The 19,348-nt window shown below is 37.3% G+C and overlaps 1 protein-coding gene across 1 annotated transcript in view; it reads right to left on the minus strand.

Annotated features, from left to right (window-relative positions):
- Window positions 1–13,176, minus strand: part of PDE4D (phosphodiesterase 4D) — a 600,878-nt gene extending 587,702 nt beyond the window's left edge. The window contains exon 1 of the mRNA XM_062017696.1: window positions 13,095–13,176. The gene's annotated coding sequence lies outside the window, so the exon portion shown is untranslated. The remainder of the gene's footprint in view (window positions 1–13,094) is intronic.
- Between the last annotated feature and the right edge of the window lie 6,172 nt (window positions 13,177–19,348).

Here is a 19,348-nt window from a genome sequence, read left to right on the forward strand (position 1 = left end):
CCTTTCAATGACATCACATAGAGTCCCCTGAGATGGGCTGGCAGGCAGAGAAGTGGTATTAGAGAGTACACTGCTTGCTCCCTTATTCAACAGGATGGGGACACATCCCATTCCCCTATCACGGGGTCTTCCCTGAGACAGCCTATGAAAAGCCTCCCACTTGATCACAAGCCCCTAAACAGCATCTCCTTTGCAATGTTGGGGCACTCCCAAGCACTCTTGTCCCGCACCCTGCAAAGACTCCCCCAGCCCTTCAGTCAGTGGTCTCCTGTACCTTGCAAGGCCCACAGCAGCATTTCTGCAGCTGAGCCCTCTCAGTGCTGTAGAAAGGGTTCTGGGAGTTCTGAGGGATACTCAGCCACTGGAACATGAGGCAGCAATGTGTCCTTGCTGCAAAGGTGGCTCATGGACTGGAGCACCTGCCACAGAGGGCAGACTGAGTGATTTGAGACTGCTCAGCCTGGAGAGGAGAATGTCTGGGGGCATCTCGTCAAGGTGTACAAATACATTAAGGAAGGGTAAAAGAGGATGGAGACAGGATCTTTCCAGCAGCAGGACAAGAGGTAATGGGCACAAACTGAAACACAGGTGGCTCCTCCTGAACATCAGAAAACTCTTCATTAGTGTAAGTATGACCATGCACAATGGCCCAGAGAAGTTGTACAAGCTATTCTACTAAGGGGGATGTCAGCCATCTAAGCACAAAAGCAAGCCAATTTCTTAACACAACAGCACCACAGTGAGTCGTCTGAGACACTTTGGAAGTGAGAGAAGTGATCTCATTAAAAAAAAAAATCCTGCAAAACATTCTGGCAAAATACAACTGAGGCACGGACAGTCACAAGTATTCATAGATTATCTCACAGGCTTTGAAGGAGACTACCTGATGATAGGAGACATTCCTGTGGGATGCTGATTTGCTTTCAAGGATTGAGTTCTTTTCATGCCAAAGACATAGTGCTCAGTATAGTCCTTCATTTGATTTTCTATTTTACTCTACAGTAGATTCTAAATACCTGTAACTTTACATGTAATCACATAAAGAATATTTTAATCTATTTACATTATGTGCTACTGTACAAGATATTTACTTGACACATTCCTACTTTTAGGTCCCCATTCCTTTGCACAATCATCTAGACAAAGGATGCATTGAGATGCATCTGAAAGTTAGAAATGCCAATGTCTGTGCAATACACAAACATTCAATAAAGGAAGAATGAAAGTAAAGAACAAACTACAGTAGGCAGTACTCACACTCCACCATAGGTAAATATCCAAGTATTTACCACTGCATTCTTCTCAATATGGCAAAGTGCATTTTTACTATAGAAATACGTATGAAGATCTGCAGGGCTTTTATCTTTTTGACACCAATTAGCTTGTTTGCCCCTTCTACAGGTACATGCCTTAAGCAAAATAACCTTTAATCTGCAAACTGTTTGGGGATAAACTTGAATACATGTTCTTTTTCTTTCCTGTTTGCCCCAGTTTTTCCTAGCCTGAGTCAAGAACCTCTGTTATTTGTTTTAAATCAGTATGTTTATTTTGTAGATTGTTCTCAAGACAGTGTGTTTGTGATAACTGGGTGAGCCGCAAGGTACTTTTTGTTTTTTCAAATTTATTTTTAAAAGTTTTCACACTTTATTATGTCTGTAGCCTGAGAGCTTTTTGTGTTCCTTGTGTGAAAGAGGAACAAGTTTTTTAGGGAAATACATTTTTCCACCAAAGGAAGACTATCCTGGGCAAAAAGACTAAACGGCAAAAAAATCTTTGATAGTAGAAAAATCATGACATGGTCCTGGGCAACCTGCTCTACAAGGCCCTGCTTTGAGCAAGGAGTTGGGCTAAATATCTCCAGAAGTGTTATCCAGGCTCAACTACTCTGTGATTCTCTCTGTTGTAATTAAAAGGAAACAGAAGATTGCTGGATACAGAATACAACAAAAAGTTTTTTTCCTATTTTAAGTTGCATGTACAGCTTTATAGTGTCATCAGCATCAGTCAGTTTATCGATGAAACAGATATTCTCTTAAGCAGTTGAAAGACTTTTATGCACTTTAGAAGGTACCTTTCAGCAGCTCTGACATACATTTCAACAGGAAGATTCAGAACAAGATGTCAGATCTGGGAAACTATTTTTATAAATCTGTCTTCATTTAACCAAGATATCTATACACTTTCCTTTCACCATCCACTTGGTATTGAAGCAGGAAAGAGAACGTATTGTCTTGGATTCTTCTTAGTGTTTTTTTAACAAAACTAATTCAACTATCAGACTAACGGTATTTAACATTTAAATAATTTATATTACATAATTATTTACATAACATTTGCAAAGCTGCCTTAAAAAATTTTCCCCGAGAAATTAAAGCCCTAACCCTGAATTTAAAACTTTCATTTCCTCTGAAAAGCTTGTGCAAAGCTTTTAAAACTGCTTTTCAGTTCACATCTGAGTTGGAAGAACTGTGGGTTTTTTTGAGCTTGTCTAGCAAATTATACAAACAAAATTTAGATTAAACACAATAACACAGCTTTGTATTAAAGATGAAAACTTTCACACAGTACAGAATCTGCCCTGTACATGTTAGCAACATATTTCCCAAGAAACTGAATTAAACCCAGACGAATGTGGAGCAGAGGGGAATGCTAAACATGATTTGGAAAGAATCGCTTAGAAATTCAGGATCCAGATGGTCAGCTGCATCTCAAGCCAGGCTAATGCTGATACGTAGACATGCTTTGTCAGACGACAAAAAACACAGACTCCGCTTTAACAGCGACTGTGTAAACCACCTTCCAGCTACAGGAGGAGGCAAGGCAGCAAATACTGCTGCAGCTGCCATAGTTCATTGAAGTGAAGCTGGCTGCTGTCTAGCCAAGGCCCATTATGTCTTTGAGCAGCACAAGGAGCTCCCCTTCCCTGCTGCCCTCTGGAGAGACCAATGCCTGTCTTGACATCCTTATGGATACAGCTGCACAAAGCTCATGGGATAAGGACTGCTAATCACCCTCCAGACACAGTTCTTATATAAAATTCCTTTATTATTCTCATATGAACCTATTCTTGGTGGTAAATTTTGCCAAATTTGCCAAATTTTTTGGAGTGATTTCCCCTCAAAAATGTTCACTTCAAGCTAAATTTTTGGGACACAAGTTAGACACAAAGTTCAGTGAATTTGGAGAGGCGATGAAAGGAAAATTTGGATAAATGAAGCACATCAGGGATGTGCTTTAAGCTCTCCCTGTAAATATCCCTACATAAGAAAAACTCTCAGAGGAAGAGACAAAAAAAAAAAAAATCATGTGACACAGGAACTACAGGGACTAAGTACTGCAGCTGAGTTTTCAGAAGACTTGGATCAACAGATCATATTCTGTCCTGTCTTGACTCCTGCAGGTATCACATCTATGCTATGCTGGAGTACACAAGAGACATTTTGAAAAGGATAAACAGTTGATATGTCTGCAGCTGGACAGTCATAGTGGACTCCAAAATACAGAGCAAGTACAGGTTTCCTGAACCACCATGACCCTCCTCACTATTACAACACTAACCTTGATTTTACACAAGGCTAATCATAAGGTATAAGCAACCATGGCAATACATCAGGGAGTGAAAGTATCTTGATAAAAAAGGAAATACCAAGATAGAGGGGTTAAGAGGTTAGGAAAAACAGAGGAAAATAAGTAGGAATAGGAATTTGCAAGGCTAATTAGTTAGCAGGAGAGGCTACAGAAAAATATAGGAGAGGCTGCCAAAGGTGAGGACTGCAGTGGTGTACAGGAAGAAAGGGAGACACAGACACCTATAACCTAATTATAATCACAAAATCTTAGAATGATTTGAGTTGGAAGAGACTTTCAAATATCAGCTCACTCTAAAATTCCCTCTATGAGCAGGAACACCTTCCACTAGACTAGGTTACTCAAAGCCCATCCAGCCTGGCCCTGAACACTTCCAGGGATGGGACATTCAGTCTCTCTGGGCAATCTGTTCCAGTGACTCACCACTCTCACAGTAAATATTTTTTCCTTATATCCAATCTAAATCAGACTTCTTTCAGTTTAAAACCATTGCCCCTTATCTTGTCTCTACAGGCCCTGGTAAAAAGTCTCTGTTTAAGAATTGAAAGACCACAATAAGGTGTCCCCAGAGCCTTCTCTTCTCCAAGCTGAACAATAATACCCTAGGAAACCTGAAAATGAAACCAGAATTCTAGTGCCCCTAAACAGGATTGCCTCAAGGTAGCAAATGCAGCCAATATCCATTTCCTTTCTCTTACTGAATCATCTTTGCAGGAGTAACTGGAAGCAGTAGCCCCAAAATTCTGTTAAAGTTATATGTTTTCTGTGACTTGCATTTTGATTTCAAAGATGCAAATCAAAGTCAGTGGGGACTAGCTGTGCAACACATGTCCCAGTGAAACATTGATTTATATCTCTGCTTTCTCCAAATCTAGTACCATGTAAAAAGTTTTGCCATGGAACTTGCTTTCTTTGAATCTAGGGCTTTTAGAATTACTAAGTTAAAATATAATTTCATGAATGGATCTGTATTATAAAAGCTTTTAGCATTACGTTGCTTTTCAAACAAGCTATTTGTAATTTGATGATTTATATGGTCTTATATAAGCTATTTCACTGAATTTTATTAATAAAAGCATAACTGAATTCCAAAATCACTGTTTGACAGCTGATCACTTACAAATCTGAATGATGAGAAAACTAGTTTAAGTAGTAACTAGGGAAAAAAGAGGAATAATAATAAACCAAATAAATTATTATAAATTGTCATTCTATCATAATTACATGATTTGCCTCTCAATTCAACTGTCCTTTAATTCAGTCATTAGTGAGTATCTGATTATCACAGAGCACAGCACATTTTAAAATATTGTGTGCGTGTGTCAGCAAGTCTTCACACACAAAGTGACGCCTGTAATTTAAATAGTAGCTTCAGGGTGATTTCTCTTGGTTATACATTATATGTGCACCAGTGTTCTTAAAAAAAAATCCCTGCACACTAGGAGGCCCATGGATCCCTATGATGGACAACAAAAACTACAGGCTTTAGTATAAAAACAGTTCATGACACAAAAGCAGAGAAAAATAGCACTTTCCAAACTTTTCACTGTAGGTCTCAGAAACTCACCTCTAACCAAAGACAGTAAAGGACTACATTGATGCCTAATTTCAAACACTGAAACCCATTCATTTACTTGCATGCTTTAAAATATTTTGTGCTGATCTTTGTGCCATTTGGATACACTGTAAATGTAAATACCTCAATGAGCCCAGATACAGCTTCTCACAGCAAAGCCTCAATTCAGCATTTTTCACTACAAGTTTTCTGAACCTTTTTTGAGCAAAACTCCCAGACCACTTGCAAGCAAGGACATTGAAGCAGGAGAGGGGGCTGGTGTAAAGCCATGCATCAGAGGTCAATTGCCGGAGTTGTAGATTGTGCCCAAAGCCATGGCAGTTCACCCATACAAATGCCAGTACAAAGGACATGGGAGTGCCCCAGGCAGCAGAGTATATCCCGCGGGAGGCGAAGTACATGGAGCCCCTGCTCCGAGGAGAGGAAATCCTCTTACCTGTAAGGGTTTCCAGGGAGCTGCCCTTCATTAGGCAACTAAAGGGACATTGGCAGAGAAGGACCTGCCTTCCCAAGCAAACAAAAAAGCCAACCAGGAAGCTGGTCAACTGCCATGGGATTCAAGTTGAGAAGTTTCTGAGACAAAAGGCAACATGGTAGCACAATGAGCAAACACAGCAGACAGATCTGTACTCCCCAATGCCAAACAAAACTTGTCTGAGGTGCAAGCTACAACCCTGGATCACTGATCCACTCACAAGAAGCACAAAACTTGCTTTTGACACAGTACTGCATGTGCCAGCTATCACGGGGGGACAACGCATGCTATCTGGCACAGTCTCAAACGGTAACACACTGGGGAAGCTGTTCCCAGGAGGAAGAACAGATAGTATTTACCTGTGTTTGCCTCCCTCCACCCTTTGCTGTCCTAAACTGGCTTTATATCCTTAATTGCACCACCATGTCAGACTCTAGAGCATATTGGATGTCTCACAATTCCTACTACAAAAATTTCATCTGCAGGAACTTTTCTGCAAGCACAATTTTAGCAGTATTTTAGAAACTTTCCAGGAGGAAGATGGGTGTGAGGCATTGGTGAGATAAATAAGTAAGTAAATAAATAAATAACACTTGAACTGCTTTAAGGCCACACAGCTGACCAACACAAGTGAGTGCATAGCCTCAAATTCACACTGGGTGCCATCCCTGCATCGTTAAGGATTCCAATACTGCAGCCATGCGAACAGCTGCCACCTTAACAACAACAAAATCACAACAAACCAGGATTTGCTTACCATCAGGAAAGTACAGTTACAATTTTAAGTGGTCAATTCAGCAAATTGTGATCAAGAAACAGTAGATTCTTAGGAGAATAAGTATAGAAGAAAATAAATACGATTTTTCCCAAAACAGGCTATCTTAACACACATGGTAAATTGCTTAATCTCTTTGTAAGTGGAAACTGCAATAAGCCATGAAAACCTTCAGAGGATGAAAGGCATCCTCAGTGAAGAGAGGAAGTTTTAAAGTAATGCTCCATGTAGTTTAGATGGATCAAGAGTATCTAAAACGGGGGATTTTATTAAAAACCTTAACATCTTAGCCAGGACTGGAAAGTATTTATAGTGATTTTATCACAGATTAGTAACAGACTTTGAAGGTGATATTTTGCTCTTAAGCTGCAATAAGACTTACTAAGAGATGGCATAAAGAGTCAGTAGCTGAAACTGGTGAAAATTATATCCAAAAGTAAGCAACTCCACTTTCATTGGAACAGCACGTTAAGTATAGCATTTCAGAAAAAAGCTAGTTTAAGACATCCAGAAAGATCAAATCTTCAAGCCATGAAGAATTACCTTCAGATCTCTCAGCCCATCGCATTGCAAAAGCAGGCATCTCCTGGATTTTCAACTAATGGCTTCTGGGACAGTTATTTGATTCATTTTTATATATTCTTCTCCCATCCTACCAAGTGCACCAAAAAAATGTTGCTAAACATCCTGCAGCAAATTGCCTTTTTTCCCTTACTGTTACTGCTGTATAACTACTGTATAACTGCAGTATAACTACTGTACTCCAAACATGGACATCAAAGACCATAGAGCCCCATTACACTGATGTAGCTCTTTACAAGTGCTGCTTTTCATGTGTGTGTGTGAATTTTAAATGCTATCTTTCACCACTTCTCTTGAATGAAAAAATTACCAGAATTATCTGTCCATATTGCACTCTTGGGAAACACCAGCATTATGACCATCTCTTCCCATGGCTTATCCTATACACTACTATTCTCACAGTGAGAAGGCAGTTCAATCTGAATGTTCACATAAAGGGCCTTAGTGTTATTTCTGTGAGGAGGCTTCAGGAAATGGCTGTAATGACTGGAGTTTATGTTCTCAAACTTTGTTTCGTCATCAAGAGTAACTGGCTTCATCCAAAATAAACTTGAACATATTACTCAGAGCAACAGATGTTTTTCAAAGTGAGAAAATAAATATTTTAATATAAAAATAAATATTTTAAAAGAAAAAATAAAATAAATATTTTTAAAACCCAACTATATCATTAGTGAGGCATTAGGTATATGTTCCTATATCTCTGGGGTTTAATTAAATGCACAGATTATTGATAAACGGTCTTTTCAGGTCTCAGGCAATTGCTTCATTTAATATATACACATATGCTGTGCTGTATCTTTTATATGGGAATCTACTAGAAAAAAGGTTAGCAAATAACAACTTTCTCACTCCTCATAATTAAATTATCTTGATAGGAATCACCCATATGGCAATAACAGAGGCAAGTAACAGATTTGATATCCCTGAAGTCCAAGGGTAGCACACTGTTAGAAATTTCACATGCTAAGGCTGGAGAAAGACCAGTCTTATTAATAGTCAAAGTTAGGTGGATGTATAAACACATTTGTGCAGACACCGTGTTGCACCACAAATGCTTGGGACATCACAGATCCTACCATCCGTTTAAATGGATGAGCCACAGATGTTTAAACCTTCATATGAGCTGAGTCCAGAAGCTGCATACAGTACATAGATTCTGAAAAGTGCAAATATTAAATATTCAACTGCTGATTTACTTTTTAAGAGGGGTTCCAACTACAATTTAAAAGAGGTTCAATTTTTATTTCCTAGCTTTGCTCTATATAAATGATGGTTTGTACTCACCACAGTAATTTTCTGTCAGTATATGCATTACTGAGAGTACAGAAAGAAGTGAACACTTCCTCATACAAATATATTTTCTCTTCTATGTCACTTTACTTATAAGACAGGAAAGAAGAGACAGAAGGATACAAATCCATGCAGACTCCTTGGCTGTAAATTAAAGAATCTACAACCATTCACATCAATGCCCAGATCTCAAAGAGCTTAGGGAGGAGGGGATCCCTAGATAATAAGATAAAGAATAGACAGACTGCATTTCAACCTCCCAACTGTTAAAAGTTGATTTAAACAAACAAACAAAGAATACGAAAGATTTTTGTACAGAGTAAATGAATTCTTTTATTTAAGATTTAAAAACAGGAAGCCAAATCAGCATCACCAAAATTCAACTTTTAACTGTGCATGTAAATTGATATACATATACAACCACATACTAACTGTTTCAAGGGTATATCATCATAGATATTACATGCACCTCTTGTTTTTTAATGCTGTAATGATAACTACATTCAGGAGTTCAATGTTAAATAAGGGCCTAAATTTTCAAAATTCTAAGGTAGAATGAGCAAAATCTTTTTTTTTTTTTTTTTAATTGCAGGTTGGACCCCAGGGGAAAAGCAGTTACCACCGAAAACTGGTTAAACTCAGCATAGCAAGATCTGCTGTATTCCTCTCCCCCTACTGCATCAGCTGTTTATGCACCACTGCCATCGACTGCATTTTTTTTTAAAGAGCACTCAGAAAGCTTAAGATATAGGAGAGCCGTTTGGGATAACTACATCCAGAGACAAACAGATTGAATTAATCATGTTTCATGGTGTGCATATCCTATGTTATCAAAATTTTGTTTTTCCGGTGAAACTGACTATTAAACAAGCTTTGACAGCTCAGTGTAGACAGCAAACAGAGCCACTTTAGTCCATCTAGATCCTTTCCTAACACAAACCATAAGGTCACCTTCCATCTTCTGTCTCTTCAGCTCCTAACTTGCCCTCAGACCACTTCCAAGCACATATCAAGCACAATGAATATATTTGTCATCCACACCTTAAAAAAGAAAAAAAACATATATACACAACTTATTCCATCCAGACAATCCACAAAGAGCTGTTTCTTTCTCTTTATCATCTTTTCAAATCTATTACTTAACTGGAATCATTTCCATTTTCAGTTTGCCAAGCCACGAATTATATACTTGCAGTTCTTACTTGAGAGTCTCCAATCACGAAAACTGAAAAGTTTCAGTCTGCATTGATTCGGCAGAACTGGAGAGATAAATAACATTCTTAAGATATGATGCATCAAGAAAGCTAACAGACTATCCACAGTCTGTAATTCAAATTCCAGGCTATAGAGCAAGGCTGAGCTTTGCTAGCTTTCAGAGTCACTGTGACAGGTAAAGTTTGATGGTAAATTATTTTAAAAAGACGCCATTATTCCTCATATGAAGAACAGCAAGTTTCAGTGAGCCCCTGAAGGAACTCTGTGTTCTCTGTAGCAGAGCCAGGAGCTATGCTACTTGAGGAAAACATTTGTGTTACTGTCTGAAAATATAAACACTTCTGTATTTTGCTTACTTTCAAGGAAAGCAAGTTGGAGCATAGGAACAGAGTCCTGCTTTTTAAGATGCACAAGATTCAAATCCTGACACAACAAAAACAAAGCAATTCTGTCCTTGATCCTGAGAATGCAAATACACACAATCAGTGACATTTTTGCTCAAGGACTTTTCCATATGTATACAAATGTAAATGCTCACCTGTGCACATATCCATGTGTGCACCTTTGAAGTGTACTTCAGTATCAGTAGTTCACCTAAGGGCTATTTAAAGAAAGTGACTGCAAATAAAAAGCGACAGAAGCAAGCCAAAAGCTGCGACATTAATAATATTACTTTGAAGTTTTTTTCATTTGCTATCTAAACCAAATTGAATCATATGGTTTGTTTATTAAACAACATTTTCAAGATACTTTTAAGGTAATCATTTCAACAACTAATTTTAGCGTCAGCATTGCTTTTGGTTTCTTCCTAACTCCAAGTGTGATTGGAACTTACTTGTAAAACACAAGTTTTCTAAAAAACTATTTTCTTTCTTTCCTCTCTCTGTCCTCCACACTCCACACCTTTCAATCTGCTGAGTGATCCTATCAGAACACACAGATAGTACAGATGTATGTTTATGCTGTTTTAGAGGGTATAATACAAAATTGTATTGATGTGATTTAACTTTTCTTGCTTTTTCCCCAAGGCTAGGAAGGAAGATCAGCCAGGAAGAAAGCAAAACTCATATTTAAAAAGAAAAAAAAAATTTCATTTGTGTCGATCTTGACCTAGTCATTTGGTGTTAAACTCTGGAATAATCTTTCTGTAGTGTAAATTCCAAAATTTAAATTTACTATTTGTGCCCTAATGAGCCTCTACTCAATGTACCTCTGCTGCTCCTGGGATCAAACAGGTGTCCTAATGTGAACCTTCACTGCCCTAGCTCTGTGCTAGAGTTATCTCTAAAACAACTTCACGTTGCAGATATATTCCAGGATTTTGTTCCTTCCTTAACTGCTGACATGCTCTGACTTGCCCAAGGTTATGTTTAAATTGTGCGGATTTCCATCCTGTGTCTACCATCCTGTTTAGTTTATAACCTTGTAAGGGACTGCCTTTTACTTCTTTTTTGAACAGCATCCAACACAACAGGACTTTGATCCAGCCTGTAGGCACTGCTTGTGGTATGTTAGATTCCAAATATCACCTATAGAATTCCTTATCTATACAGTTTCAGTTCTTGGAAACGCACTATTAACAGTATTGAAACAGTGCACGTAAACATCTACACCCCAGGACCAATTTTCCACATTACTCCTGAGATCACAGTAAATATAGTGCCATAAGAAACTCACTTTAACTTGCAAATTTTTTTCCAGAGTGTCTCTTTTTTGTTGAGCACAGGCAAAGTAACAATGTTCAGAGCTAAATAACCTCACTACATCAAAAAAAGTATCACAGCAGAGATAACTTTCATTCAAATGAGACATGACGAGTCACATGCCTATTGAGACCACAATGCCACATTCTCCAAGTTTAATGTCTCACCAAGTTATTTCCTTGTGCTTTGAATACGTCAGAGCTCAAACCAGTTTTTCACATCTAAGAGAATTACTTTGGATTTCTTATTTTAGAAATTTCATAGAAACTAATAGTTTATACTATAATTCACTACCTCAGTGCATACCTTACACTTAGTGCATACCTCCTCAGTCAAACTGATTTCACTACGGTTTAGATTTTACATTAAAATATATAATAGTGCACCTATTTACTGTATCTGACCATTAAGGTAAAGCCAGCAAAAGTTGTCTCACATACAGCCTGTGTGAAGAGAACACTTTTTTGTTTCAATTCCTGAAGCCATTTAAAGAAATTAAACAGCTTACTTTGCCGATCCACATCTAACAAAAAAACTTTACAGAGTATCAAAGATAGCATTGGCATTCATGGTCATTTTAATCTTGCATGATCCTGTGCATTACAAAGTAAGATGTGTGAGTGTCAATATTCCTGAAATTACTATTTTCTATTACACCTTCACAAAAATTTCTCTGCCAGTGAAAAAAGATTTATATAGAAGTTTTACAAGGGTGTTTTATATTGCCAGAAGCTATAATATTCATTAAAAGCAAGTCAGCTGACTAAAGAACATTTATTATTTTTAAATTACTTACTCATACAAATCCATCTGAAAAGCTACAGCTTCAAGAAGGAACAATAATAAGAAACAGCAGAAGCTTATGTCCTGCTAGTAGAAAGTACTTCTTTGTGTAACCCAAGCTATTTACTCACAGACACCAGCTTTATTACACTATACAATGAAATTATGTTTCCAATGGTAAAACAAGCAGGGTGGAAAGTTCTTTGGATGGACTAATGCATTTATTACAATGCATTTATAGCAACTGTCTAGCATTTAATAGAGAGTTGTGGAGCACTAGCTTAGTAGCTTTCTAATTTCTGATTTCAATCTGCTGCTTTATTGTTTTAAACCTGAGTACACAGAGGTAACATCCGACAATCTCAGTAAGCCAACAAGGGAATCACTGTGATAACTCCATCTGATTAAACCGCAGATCCTGAACGGCATTTCTCACTGGTTTATAAGTCATTGTGAGTAGAATTTGTTTTGTAAACATGTGAACTCTAACATGCTGGCATTTCACTTGCTACAAAAACAAGCTTTACAGATTAAGGAAAGTATCATAGCACCATTAATAAAAGAAGGGGGGGGGTGGGGGCTGTTAGTTAAGCTTTGCAGTTGTTTAAAATGCTAGATGTTAACACTGTCCTGCTTTTTGCTGATATGTCTGTTCTTTCTTAGAGAACATGCAGAAAGCAAGTGTGAAAGGAGAAGAGGTTACTATACTTCCAGCTGCAAATTTTGTGCATTTCTTTAATAATTGTACCACAATTGCTAGTATATAATATACAAATTACATGAAAATGTTAAGACATGCCATGTGTCTTGATTAGGCACAAGTGAGGTGTAATGCATTATCACTATATTTTCAGTTAAAAGAACAAAAAACTAGGGATCAAACACAGACCACTTCAGTGATGAATGAACACCCAATTCCCTGACCATATGCAACATCATGAGCCTGTTTTAACCTTAGCAAGATAAGAGCTACAAAGTTAACCGTACCTGATCTCAACACAGCACAGATCTCAGTTGTTAGCTCCTAGTGAACTACTTCCTAAACATAAGCATTCTTGGTTTCAGTATGTAATTAACAGAGTAGAAAAAGTCAAAATTACTCACAGAGTCCTGAAGATGCAATAGCAAACTATCTAAGACAGGAAATTCCAGTGCAATGTTACAAAACAAGTAAGAATAAACATGCATAAAGTCAGGAACTGAGAGGCCTCGGGTTACTGCAACTGTAGGAATCATGCTTGTGCACGCTGGGCTATAATTTATGAAACAGAGCCCAGGAAACAACCAATCACTAGCTCCTCCTAACAAGTCCAACTGGCTACGAAAAGCTGGAAGTGCTGCACAGAACAATGAAGAAGAGCTATCCCACACATTAATCTGCTTATCTAGGATTGCCTTCTGTTCAGAGAGACGAAGCATTTAAGAAGAAGAAAAAAAGAAAAATCACATATATGCTGTTGAAACAACAGAATAAATTTTAATCAGCTGGCAAACCTTCCATTGTTGTCAGAAAGCTAGTACCTGTAGTCAAAATTTGTAGCATCAGCTAAAACAGACCAGAAGACTTCCTTCTCAGTAGTGGGGTTTTTTTTCACATTACTGACAGAAAGGTATGCAAACTGCTCTTTTATTTCCTATGCTCTCCTGCTCTTAATTTAAATATAATGTTATTGCTTAATGCAAGCAATCTTCCACAAAATCTAATTAAAGATACATTTTTTCAGATCACAGGTGGCTGTTCAGCTCATTAATGAGCAGCCCTTCCCAGAAAGCCATCTGTGTGGTCCTTGAGTTTAAGACTTAAAAGATCATGGCTTACCAGAGAAGTGAAAAGAGAATCAAGAAAGTGCATTTTCAGTTAATAACCAAAAAGTAAACATTTTAAACAATACGGAATGGACTAGGTTTTGTACACTGGAGCATATATATGAAGACAAAGTTGTCCTTCCTGGGAAATTCCATGGTTTTGAAATCAGTGCTTGACCAATTTGAAACTAATACCATTTTAATGTTTTCTTTTAAATAATTTTCCTGAAGTGCTTCAGCCTGAGAGCAAATATTTCATTCTCAATCCTGGTTTATTTTATAAAAATTTCTAATTATTTTAAGTAAAAATGTATCAAATTTCTTTATCATTTCATGTAGTGAAAAAAGACATAGGAATCTGGCAAGACAAAAAATGTTGACCTTAGGGAACTATCTTCCTATAAACATACCCATTGAATTCTCCATACTGATAAATTCCTGTTTACTCAACAAATGAAAACATAGATACTTTGAATTGAGTTAGCATGAATTTTACAAGAATGGAAATCACCTAGGTTTGGTTGCTTTTATCTTTAAATCCTGTTCACATATCACTATTCTTTACAGTCCTTCTGTTTTCTCCGTCCTCTTGTAATCCACACCTTAATAATTTCTGAAATGTCCTTGGCAGAATATAATTTGTAAAACTCATTTCAGTATTTTCTGTCATGGCACCCATATTCAACAGCTTCTACAGACAGATATTCTGCAGCTTTAGATACCTTCCCAGTGGAGAGTTAGTTAGTAGCTGCAAATGACCATCTGGACCACCTTGTCCTGCTGGGCATCGTTACTCAAATTAGAAAAATGGAAGCCTTTAATCTCACAAACCAGGTCTTCTTGCATACCTAAGCAGTCTCTTCTCCAGTTCTCCAGACTGGCACTACCTGTAGTAATCATGAGCTATTTCAGCATGCCATCCTTTTAAGTGGTTCACCAAAAAATTACTGTGCAAAAAAAACAATGTGCAGAAAAGCAACCATTTATAACAGAAACTCAAAGTTGTGTATAGTTACCTTGTTTCTATTATTGAGAAAAAAATTCTCAGTATCCCACAGATTTCTAAGAAAAGGGGATAACTTTATTCATAGATTCTACAAATCCACGACTGAAGAGCAGACATCTCCAAAGAAGAGCATTCACTATCTAAAGGGGCTAATGGAACTGATAGTGTACATAAAAATAAAACAGAAACCTATTTTTAAAGGAGCTAATATTCCAGAATTTAACTTAAAATTTGAAATATTCTAATCATGCCTACAGGATGCATGCAAAATATTCAGTTATCTATATCCACTGGCAATCTTGACAGCATCCCATGTTCTATTTGACAAATACTAGAAAGAGACACAGTGGCTTCACAGGCTTGAAATTTAAGTTCATTACCTTTAAAAACCATGTCTACAAATTGGAAAAGGAAACTCTAGAAATTGCAATTTTAGTTTCTGCTGCCATAACATAAGGAAAATAAAGTAATTACCAGCTGGTTTCTTTGCATGCTGACTGAGGAATATCCTCCTCCAAAGAAGAGTGTTTTCTAACAGAAGGAGTGAATATATACACACACATGCTAAGGTGTTTTGTTCAGATTAATTCAAGTAGGGTGTTGCCTTCCCCCTCAAAGCACACTTCATAGCCCATTCTTCCACCTCACTGTCATTAAGACTCTGACAGGACCTGCAGGAGGGAGGGAGAGTTCTTTCCCCATCTGCCTGCTAAAAATATCCTTTTCACACCTTTTGCTTCTTTTTATGCCTTTCTCAATTAGAATGTGAAGGAGCTAGCTCTAGCTCTCTCAACAATGAAACCTATTGCAGCTCTCAGCTACATCCTAAAAGACTGTCAGTCTCTGGTTTTCCTTCTGAAGATCTTGAAGAGCGTTGTCTCCTAACATTTCCACCAGTGCAAGAGAATCTGACACACACATTCAGTGTTTTGAAAACAAAATCCACTGCAGTACCAAAATAAATCAGTTCCATTACCTTATTTGCTGTATAACTCTGGACAGTATCACATTGCCAGTTTACTGTAGTGTAAGTTAAAACCAAATAATGTACTGAAACAAAATCTGCCATCAAGAAAACTTTTACTGAACAACTGGAATGTCTGAGGTATGGCAATACAGTTAATCCTTCAGTACTTAAGATATTATATCCCAGACATTTCATTTTTTCCTATGTTGTTAAATTATTTATCTCCATAACAGGAACTTTCTGCATGTAATTCATTCTTTCTGTACTAGGCTCTCTTTCAGAACTCCCAGATTTATTGCACTTCTGGGTCTGCCACACTCATATCAACTTCATATCTACTAATAAAGTCTGCAACCTTAAAAGTAGTCCATTCCTCTGTCAGATACATTTTTTTAAATGGTTCAACCACAATTGATTTCTCTTTGTCAATATTTGAATTACTTTTGTTAGCTGAAAACCTTTTAAACAGTACAGCATACAGCTTAACAGGAAAACATATCAAGCAGGAACTTCAGCATTTATCTGCCTGATGGTTAGTCTTTCTGGCAGACTGAAGATGAATCCCATTTTCATACATGAAAGTGTCTGGCCTTAGTGGAGTCTGAACGTTTAAATAATTGGAAGAGGCAGGCACACTACAGCCCAGGTATGAGCGAGGCACCTTGGTAAGTTGCAGCTGTCTCTATGGAAAAGTGCTAATGGGCGGCACAGTCTTCCTCATCTCTCCTTAGCTAAGTCAGGACCTGTGAAGAAAAGAGCTACTCCTGTGAATGACAATTAGGTTGTCCAAAAGAAGAATGTAAGATTAAATTACATTCCAATATATTTTAATTTCCTCAACACATTTTCAACCCCACTGTGGATTATGTTACTTATCCCTTAGGTTTCACATTTCTTTATTCCTGCAGTTCTAAGAGTGCCTTCTAGATGATCAGATACACATGAGTTGAAACACCTCCAGATTTACTCAATCCTGCAGAACACATTTCTGCTTAGCCTTGCTAGGATTACTTGCAATCCACAAAGTTCATACAGAGATGATTGTTACCAATTTCTCTGTATGAACTAACTGTATAAGCAGCATTTACAAGATCACCCCTTGCAATGTACGCATAGAAAATATCTGCAAAGAAAGGCGTATTGCTGTCATAGACAACTCTAATAACAGCAGGGAAATTCTACACGCTACGAGAGCATTGAAAATAACAGATATGAATAAGGAAAGCAGAGATCTGCAGGCAGACTACAAGAGAAATCCTGACTGTTTACACATCTCATTAATCAGCAGGTATAATCTGCTAGTGAACATGAAGAGTAATGTTTCTCTGATAATACTGGGAAACGAGCACTGTGTGTTGAATGACTCGAGGTATAAACAAACACACAATAGTTTTTCATGTCTCCAGATGCTGATTTTATTTTATATATCAGCAATGTCAACAAACATGAGATCATAAAAGATAATTATAATCTGTATGATAGTTTTGTGAAAGAAATCTTTTGAACAGTGTACAAAGAAACATGGAAAATATGCAAGGAATGGAACATATGATCCATGAATACACATCCTACGTCAGAAGCAGAAGGACCTCTTCCATCATGCAACAACATAATGATTTAGCAAAACAGTATCTAAAAGAATGTGAAACTTCTGCTTACAGTAAACAAGAATAACCTTTAGTTTAGGTTACATTATGTGGATACAAAAATCAAACTAAAGAAACAGAATGTATACATAGCAGAATTTTTTTATTTTTTCTTTTTTAAAGAAAAATTTTTTCTTTTTTAAAGAATTTTTAGAATTTAAAGAATTTTTTCTTTTTTAAAGAAAAAAGGTACTATATGAATATATTCACTTAGGAACTGAAGGATTCATCTGTGCTACTGGTTCAGTTACACGTGAACAGGCTCAGCCAGTGGTAAACTCACTACTACATGGAGAGTTAACTGATGATTCAATACAAAAGCAACATAAGCAATTTTAATAGCTAACCAGTTCTGCATGGAGGGAAAACAGTGTTGTGCAGTATTAATTACATACCTTTCTATGTAAACCTGTACAAAAATTATACTGTATTATATACATGTGCTTGTATCATGCTCAGGATGCAGATGCTTCAGAATCTCCAAGAACTTCTAAGAACCTAATATTTAGTAAATATTCTTATTTCAGTAGCTAGAATAACTACCTATTATTGATTTTGTTAACAGAACAGTTGAACTATTAATTCAGCCCAGTATAGCAAATTTGAATGTGAGCTATATGGGATGCTTGTTGTAAGACATGGCCATCACCACTGAAAGAAAAACAATGAAAAAAAACCCAACAAAATACCATCACTAAAAAAAAAGAAAAAAGAAACAAAATGAAAAGATAAAAGATAGGCTTTATTATTAGTGCCCTTTGTTTTTTAATAAAGCCTGGAGGGTTTCACTGAAATCTAGAACACATTTCACATACAAAGAAAGTGGGAAAATCCACTTTATACAGCACATTAAAAAATACGAAAGTGTAGAATTCCTCTCAGTTTAACACAAGACAAGGGAAACATAGTACTATGATCATGAACTCTGGAACAGAATCCAGTCTTCCAAGTTTTACTCTAGGCAGGATTTAAGCCACAAGATACCCATCTCCATCAGTATTTACTGCAGCAAGTCAGAGCTTATAAACTACCTATGAAGCAGTGAGGTTATGTACACTGCTACTGTATGACTGAGTATCTTGCATATGTAGAATCAAATTTATGCTGTCGAAGTTGTATTACCTATATCCCAGACCATCAATGATGGAAGGTTGTTGAATCTCAATGGTCCTCTGGATAGTAGAGTTGCATTTAGACTAAGTAGAGGCTGAAGCCAAAGGAAATCAGTCCACCCACGCAGGCTGGTCCATGAAGGGAGAAGGAGGTGGATGTCAGGAGGATAGAGCCAGGCTCTTCTCAATGATGTCCAATGATAGGACAAGAGGCAGTGGGTATAAACTGGAACACAAGAGGTTCCTAAGAAATACAAGGAAGAATTTATTCACTGTGAGGGTGTGATGGAGCACTGGAACGGGCTGCCCAGATGGGTTGTGGAGTCTCCTTCTCGGGTGACATTCAAAACCCACCTGGATGAGTTCCTTGTGACCTACTCTAGGTGGTCCTGCTCTGGCAGGGGGGTTAGACCAGAAGATATTTTGAAGTCCCTTCCAGCCCTTCAGATTCTGTGATTCTGTGAATAGAAATATTCCAGAAACAAGAGATGTGCAGACATTGTTAGGAGTCTCAGTAACTGGAGAGCTATAGAAGAATTTATACACTGTCACAGATACATAGGAAGCTTGATCCAAAGGAGTTCACAGAAAATAAATATATTTTAAAAGTGTTTTCCCTTGCACATATTCTCTCTCCTGTAGAGGTAAGAAATTCAGATGAAGAGATGGAGGAGAAGCTCCATGATCTACAGAACTAATTTTCGTAAGAAGGGAGTTCTTTTCTCCATGGTAACAACTAACATTTGGTTAGGAGTGACCAAACTATTTCCAAGAGCCTAAGACAGTATGTTTTTGAAAGGATGATAAAACTTATGCTCATA

The sequence above is a fragment of the Colius striatus genome, chromosome Z (assembly GCF_028858725.1).
Source record: "Colius striatus isolate bColStr4 chromosome Z, bColStr4.1.hap1, whole genome shotgun sequence".
Classification (NCBI taxonomy): Eukaryota; Metazoa; Chordata; class Aves; order Coliiformes; family Coliidae; genus Colius; species Colius striatus.